Here is an 8,254-nt window from a genome sequence, read left to right as displayed (position 1 = left end):
CTTGATTCTAAGTAGGCGCTTTAGACCACTGAGCCATCTCACCAGCCCTCACCTCTCTTCTTGCTGCTCTTTTCTCTCTGCTTTTTCTCAGCTAAGCTGTGTGCTAAGCTACTAATTTTGCTTAGAATGTGCTTTGCCTGCTGCTCACCCACCTTGTCTGGCCCCCTTACCTGTTATTGCTTGGCCTGGAAGGCAGGGACCCACCCTGTGCCCATTTCCAGTGTGCTATTTCATGACATGCCTGCAGTGTATCTTCTGTATTTGTCATCTCCCACATGTACATGCAGTCCTCAGGGATGTGTTACATAGTTCAGGCTCAGCAAGGAGACACATTTGTCATTTTGACAGATTTTGAACAGTTCCCCTCCAACAGGGGTCTGTTTACTGTCTTCTCACCAGCCCAATACATGAACATATGCCCAAGCCTTGTCATCAGCAGGTGTGTTTAACTGTTTGGATTCCTGCCGCCCTGACAGGTGTGCATAGTATCTCAATATAGTTTTCATTTACATTTTTCTGAAGAGGGAGCTGATCATGTTGTCATATGTTTAAAGATTTATATTTTTCCATGTTTCAGGACTATTTATATTTTCTGTTCTAATTTTTCCATTGCATTGTTGCTCATTTCTTGATTGTTTTGGTATAGTTTTGGAATGTTGGTTTATTAAGTTAAGAGTTGTATTTTTCCAACAAGCACTAAGATTGAGAATTTGGCTTCCCTGGGTCTTCAGTAGAGTGGATAGGGCCCAGGAGAAAGAACACAGAGCTTCACATCAGCTCGGTGACTTGCCTTCTCTGCACTTGTAAAATGCAGCCAGATTGGCTCTTTTTTTTTTTTTTTTTCAGAACCAGGGATTGAACTCGGGCCCTTGTGCTTGCCAGGGAAGCGCTTATTCCGATGAGCCATCTCCCTGGCTCAAGATTGGCTCTTTGAGCTGTGTGGATCAATGCTGGGCATAAAGGAACTTAATAGATTAAACCCTGTTACCTTGGTACATTTGACCAGAAATTATTGTGATTGAGACAGATTCATTAAGCAATTCCATTCTTCCCCATTTCCTTGGGTTTAAAGAGTCAGACTTTGGCCTTGGGACAGAACCTGCTTCCTAGTGGGACAAGCACAGCCTTGGCTTCCTTTCAGGATTTTAAGTTAATTGGCCACAGATAACTTTTTCAACACAAACATAAGATGGTGTGGGTGTGCTTGAGTTGGATCCAAGTGGGCTCCGTGATGCTGTGAGAACATCAGCTCTGTCTCAGTGTCTGGCATAGTATGGCTTTTCTCTGGTGCTTTGTGTCCAAAGTGTGCTCAAGGTGCTTCAGTTGTTCCAGTCATTTATCAACCTAGGATGATAGGTTTCCATGGGTGATGGAAACTCAGGTCTTTTTCATTGTTATTTTTAGTTTTATTGATACATAATTTGTGTACCATATAATAAAGTTCACCCATTTGAAGTATGCAAAAGACTTTTAGTAGTACAAGTGACTCAGTATTTTCTAGTATTATTTAGGGGGTTGTACAGCCACCCACATGATCTTATTATAGAACATTTCATCACTGCTAAGAGAAACCCTGTACCCACTAAGTATTCTCTCTGTTCTTTCTCCATCTTTTGGTAGCTAACAGTTTGCTTTGTGTCTTTTTATTTTTTTAGAAGGTTTTTTTTTTTTTTTTTTGCGGAACCAGGGATTGAACTCAGACCCTTGTGCTTGCCAAAGAAGCACTTATTCCTCTGAGCCATCTCCCCAGCCCCATGCTTTGTGTGTTAATGACTTTGCCTGTTCTGAATAGTCTATATAAGTAGAATCACACAGGATGACACAGCTCTTGGAGCCTGTTTCTTTCACTGAGCATCACATTTTCAAGCTTTACCCATGTTGTAGTATGTGCCAGAACATTATTCTTCAAGGCTGAGTAATATTCTGTTGTACAGACAAACCACAGTTATCTGTTCATCTGTTTATAAACAGTCATCTCTACACTGTAGTAAGTGAAGCTGTGAGTCTGTGTACATACTTCTTCCTCTTTCTGGGTAGATAAGGAAGATCTGTCTTGACACAGGTGTTCCCTATCACCTCCATGGTGGGAGGGGCATGTAGAGAACAGACCTTGTCTTCTAATATGTTTGACTGACAAGCACTCTGGGTGGTGGTGGGGGAGGGGATTGTACTGAAAGACCAACCCTAGCTATTTGAATGCAGCTCAGTCCAGTTCGTAGTACTCCAGTTCTCTGACATTTGCAGAGTTGCACATCTCACCTCTGTCTCATCTCATTGCCCAGTGCCAAGACTGACTCTCTTAACTTTTTTTTTTTAAATTTATTTATTTATTTATGTGTGTGTGTGTGTGTGTGTGTGTGTGGCCAGCTCAGCCCACCAGAGGGCGGGGCTGGCTGGCATGTGGTGCTGGGGGATTGAACCGTGGTCCCTGTGCTTTGCTAAGCTTGTTCTAAGTAGGTGCTTTAGACCACTGAGCCATCTCACCAGCCCCTTCTTAACTTTTCTCATTGCTGAGACAAAAAATCCTGATTTTACCCAAAGTAAAGAAGGAGAAGTTTATTTTTGGCCCACAGTTGTAGAGGTTTTAGTCCACAATTGGCTGGTGCTAAGGCAGGATTGTAAGGAACAGGGAAATTGGCAGAGGAAAAATAGTCCTTGGTAAGGTAGGCAGAAGGCAGTGAGGAGGAGCAGCAGCAGCAGCAGCAATAATCCTGCTTTCTATCCCTTTATATTGCATCCAAGCTACAAGCTTATTGATTGATACCACCCACAGCCAGGGTGGGCCTTCTGTTATCCAATCCACATTCATACACTCTAAGTCACCTTTGGGGGGCCAGGGAGATGGCTCAGTGGAATAAGCACTTCCCTGGCAAGCGCAAGGGCCTGAGTTCAATCCCCAGTTCTGCCAAAAAAAAAAAAAAAAAAGTCATCTTTGGAACTCTCTACCTATAACTGCATGAGGTTTTGGTGGGATATTTAGATACAAGCCTTAACACTGACTTTAAGAGAAGATAACACTGGCTTCAAGAGAGGCTGAGAGTAAGATCAGTTCTATTCTAGGTCCAGAAGGAACTGCAAATATGTGGTAGGGAGAGCTGATATACAAGAAGGGCAGAGAGAAGGTGGGTATACATAGGCCCCTAGAAAGTGGTCCTTTGTGGATAGGTTACTCTGGAAAAAGCCTACTAGTACAATGGCGATTCCAGGGTAGAAATTACTTGGGTTAACCTTGAAAGGTACTTGGTGGAATTACCTCATATCTTCAGAGGGGCATCTAAGATGTATAGATAGCATGGTGATACTGGAGCAGAGAAGTGTAGCCACCTACTATATGAGACTGAAGTAGAGGATTGAACCCTTTGGGATCTCTCAGGAGAGCATAGACCATCATCCCAGCTTTGTGATTTGCCCCTTGTCTTTGTACTTATAAAATAATTTCCCTGCAGAATTATAGCCAGGATCTGTGCTGTAATCCACCCTAGCCAGTACTGAGACAAAGTAGTACTCAGTAACTAACAGCCATCATCTGGGTGCATTTGACACTTTGGTACATTTGAAGGTCACCATATAACCAGATCTTGCCTTCCAAGGTAAGGTTCATATTTTCAGGGCCGGGGAGATGGCTCAGTGGAATAAGCGCTTCCCTGGCAAGTGCAAGGGTGTGAGTTCAATCCCTGGTTCTGAAAAAAAAAAAAAAAGCTCATATTTTCCATGAGATATATAAATGTGTTCCAGGACAGCCCAGTTCTCATGGCTCTCTTATCTTTGTGACCGAAGGAGGAGGGCCAGCACTGACACGGACAGTGCATATTTGGAGGGCAAGTTAACAGTGCTTCCTTGGCCTCTTGGCCCAGGTTTCTGAATTAGAGCATTTTCTGGGTACAGGAGCAGCTGGGTAGATGCACATAACTCACTTAGTTGTCAGTGTTGGAAGCTTGCCCCTTGATTATTATTTTTCCAAGCAAAGCAGGACAATGACAGTGTAAACACTGTTTGAATAAAAGCATGTGGCTAATGGAGATAAAACCAAAAGGAAAATAACAACTTTCATTTCATTTTGGTTTTTGTGTTTTGACATTTGGCAGCACACTTCTATTTCTTTTAAGAATTCAAAAATTATATGGCATGTAAACCTTCTGTTTGTTTATGCTTGTTAAATTTAGTGTGAAATAGACTCAAAATTCCCCTCCTGTTCCTTGTCAGCTTGCTGTGTTTTGCTTATCTTCTAGAGGGGGTGTGGTCAAGGGACAGCGTGGGTTGGAGAAGACAGAAACCTGTGGGTCACATGGTATTCCTGTTGCAGAAGTAAAAACATTTAGCCTTATTTCCTACAGCCCTGAAGTCCTTTGTCTTGCTGATATTTGGAGACCATCATTCCCTCCTTATGAATAAGTGCACTGAGGGTCTTGGGGTGACTAAACAGTAGAGCAGTAATCTACTCCTTGGAATTGTTTTAAAGCTATGTATATAACACACTTTGAACTGTGGTGCAGTAATGTAGGCAGGCCCGTAATCCCAGCACTCAGAGAGCTGAGGTGACAGGATCGTTGTAGTTTAAGGCCAATCTGGGCTGGATAGTGAATTCAAGACCAGCTTGAATTGTCTCAAGTGAGATCTTGTCTCTCTCCTAAATAAATAAATAAATAAGATAAGACTCACTTCGTTGGACTTAGGAATGAATCTAATTTGAAAGTTCTGGAACAGAACTCATTCATAAGTTTAGGACTTACTGTATAACAATATGTATAACAATATCAGTAGGCCATGTTTTATATTTAGTGTGGACATTTGGGGGGTCCTTGCTTTGAAGGTTGGTGGTAAAGATATGGTAGATCAGAGAGCTCCAAGGAGTAAAGGAGAGAGATAGCATAAGCACATGAGAGCTGGACTCAGTGCCCTGCAGAATCATACATTCCTATAGTAGGTGTGCTAGGCATTATACCAGGCCCAGCATATAGCAGGGAGGAGGCAATTGGGGCTTCTGTCCCCCGAGAGCTTTGAATCTAGAGGCTGTGGGAGGAAGGAGGGAGGGTGGAGGGAGTGCCGGAAGCCCAGATGAGCTCTGGGACCTCTGACTCTGCCTGGGAGCAGATGGTGGATCCTGGACATAGGAACCCTGGAGGGGTGGAGAAGAGGAAACAGACAGGAAATAGGAAGCAACAGGTTTAGTTTTGTCCTGGATTAGCATATCACAAAGTTGTGTACAAGGGTATTTGTACTTCATGGTGGTCATTAATAGGATAAAGAATTCTGTGCACAGGTTCAAGAGTGTGTCCCTCTACCCTCTGTTCCTCTGGTGCTAAATGAATTCATTTATGCCTTTCTCCTGGCCTTTTTTTTTTTTTTTTTTTTTTAAATGTATTTAGTTCAGGGTCTACAAGGTCTCACTACACAGATTGGGACTCGTAGTGATCCTCCTGTTTGCAGCCTCCCAAGTGCTGGGATTATAGGCATGTGTCACCACGCCCAGTCTAAATTGCCATCTCATTGTGCCCCTGGGGCAGGGTCAGCACGTTACACCGAGGATTGAACTGGTCCCAGTGCTCTGCCGAAGCAGGTGCTTTAGACCTCTGAGCTATCTGGCTGGCCCCTGGCCCCCTTGTTGACAGTTAATTTTTTTTTTTTTTTTTTTTTTTTGGCTGACAGCTACTTGTGTCCTCCTAATTTGCATCCTTGTCCCTGGTTCCCAGTGCTCTGTTGCCTAGCCCTCACTTGTTTCTCCCAGATATACCTGCAGACCTTAGTGCCACTTCTGTCTCTGTTCTTTATGCCTGTCCTGCCAGCGCCTCCAAATATATTTACTGGAAATAAAACTAAAAACTAAGTATTCTGCCTCATCCCTTTCCCTGCAACCTTTGTAGTTTTACTCTTTGTTAAGGGCAGCTCTTTCTGGTGTTCCCTCCCCTCTACCTTACCATCCTGGCGTTTGATTATCAAGGTTCTGTGTACCTCTCTATATTTATGGCCATTTGCTGTTCTTTCCCATTCCCTCATCCTACTTGGATTCAGACCCAAATGTTTACTTGTCACTGTTGTGGCATTGAAGCATCTTCCCTTCTTCCCTCAGACTTGTCTTCTCTCTGCTGCTTTTTTTTAATTATTTATTTATTTATTGCGTGCGCGCGTGTGTGTGTGTGTGTGTGTGTGTGTGGCCAGCTCAGCCCACCAGGGGGCGGGGCTGGCTGGCATGTGGTGCTGGGGGATTGAACCGTGGTCCCTGGGCTTCGCTAAGTTTGTTCCAAGTAGGTGCTCTAGACCACTGAGCCATCTCACCAGCCCCTTTCTCTGCTGCTTGATGAGGATTTCAGAAATGCTGTTTTGACCACATCAGTTCTCTGTTCCTGGACTAAACAAAAACCAGCTTCAGTAACTTCCCCTTCAATAATATTTCCTAAAACATTTTAAAATAGTAAAGATTTGAATGGTATAGTTTTGTTTATTTATTTATTGTTTTCTTTGAGACAGGGTCTTGCTGTGCCGCCCAGCTTGGCCTCAAACTTGAAGCAGTCTTCCTGTCTCAGCCTCCTGAGTGCTGGGATTATAGGTGTGTGCCATCATGCCCAACCTAATGAATCTTTATCTTAAAAATGCCTTAGTACTTTGACAGTTACTTAAGCTATTTTTCTTTTCTTTTTTTAAAATGTATTTGGTTGTTACAGGGTCTCACTACACAACAGACTAATAGTGATACTCTGTTTTCCAGCCTCCCCAGTGCTGGGATTACAGGATTATGCCATTACCCCCAGACTCTGTGGCTGGACTCTGTGGCCTGCTCAGCCCTCCGCCCCCCCCCCCGGGTGCAGGGCTGGCACTGCAACCCAGTCCTGTGCTTGTCTAAGCAAGTGCTTTAATCCGCTGAGCTATCTCAGCAGTCCAAAGAGTTAAACTTTAAATCAACATAGAACCCAGTAATTTCACTTATCAGTATATACACAGGAGAGCTAAAAATACACATCTATGCAAAAATGTGTACACAAGTGTTCATATTAATGTTTTTGTAACAACCGGAAAATGGGAGATAACTCAAATGCTTATCAACCGATGAATGGCTAAACAAGATGTGGTTTATCCATGCTATTTAGCCACAAAATGCAGTGGGGTGTGATACATAATACGACATGGATGAACTTTAAAACATGACTAGGCTGGGTATGGTGGTGCAGTCCTGTAATCCCAGTATTTGAGAGGCTGAGGCTGAGGCTGAGGCTGTGAGTTTGAGGCTAGTCAGTGCTACAGAGTGAGCTTCAGGCCAGCCTGAGTTGCATAACGAGATCCTGTCTCAAAAAGATAAAAAAACCCATGATGCTCAGTGAAAGAGGCTAGACCCACACTGTCTGCCTTTTACATATGTAGTCAGGATAGACAACTCTGTGTAGACTGAAAATATTGGGGGAAAAGGCAGTATAGACTGCTAATGGATATGGGATTTCTTTTGGGGATGATAGAAGTGCTCTGGGATTACAGAGTAGCTACGTACTGTGCTGATTTTTTTTTTTTTTTTTTTTTTGGTACTGGGGACCAAACTCTGGACCTTGTGCTTGCCAGGCAGGTGGTTATGCCACTGAGCTATATTGCTGGCCCTGGATATTTTTTGAGATAGAGTCTTCCCACCCCACCTTTGGTGCTGATGATTGAACCTAGGACCTTGCACATATTAGGTACGTGTTCTACCGCTAAGCTGTATTTCCCAACCCTTGAGTTAAGGTTTTACATTATATAGTTCAGACTAGTCTTGAACTGACTATGATATAGCCCAGGCTGGCCTTGAATTTATAGTGATCCTCCTAATTTAGTCTTCCCAGTGATGGAATTTCAGGTGTGTGCCACCAGATCTGCTCATTTTAAATATGTTTTTTTTTTTTTTAAAAAGGACAAAGCATTGAATTGTGTACGTTAAAATTAGTCAATTTTGAGACTGGATGTGGTGGTGTGCACCTATAATCCCAGCTCTTGGGAGGCTGTAAACAGACAGATCACGAGTCTGATCTAGTAGTGAGACCCTGAACACCCTGTAGATCCTTCCCTAAAAAAAAAAAAAAAAAAAAAGAAAGTTTTATTCTTCACAAATTATATATCTCAGTAAACAAAAAGGCACTTTCCAATACTATAGTATTATTACCTCAAATTGGTATTTGAATTTCAAAGCCAATTAACTTAAGAAAAATATTGGGCCAGGGAGATGGCTCAGGGGAATAAGTGCTTCCCTGGCAAGTGCAAGGGCCTGAGTTCAATCCCCAGTTCCGCCAAAAAAAAA

General features: G+C 43.0%; 1 protein-coding gene across 5 annotated transcripts in view; it reads left to right on the top strand.

The window, feature by feature from the left end:
- Epn2 (epsin 2) overlaps positions 1–8,254 on the top strand; it is a 110,758-nt gene that overhangs the window by 27,884 nt on the left and 74,620 nt on the right. The gene's annotated exons all lie outside the window — the stretch shown is intronic.

The sequence above is a fragment of the Octodon degus genome, unplaced genomic scaffold (assembly GCF_000260255.1).
Source record: "Octodon degus isolate 3935 unplaced genomic scaffold, OctDeg1.0 scaffold00342, whole genome shotgun sequence".
NCBI lineage: Eukaryota > Metazoa > Chordata > Mammalia > Rodentia > Octodontidae > Octodon > Octodon degus.
Note: the sequence above shows the minus strand (reverse complement) of the source record. Positions and strands in the feature narration are given on the sequence as shown.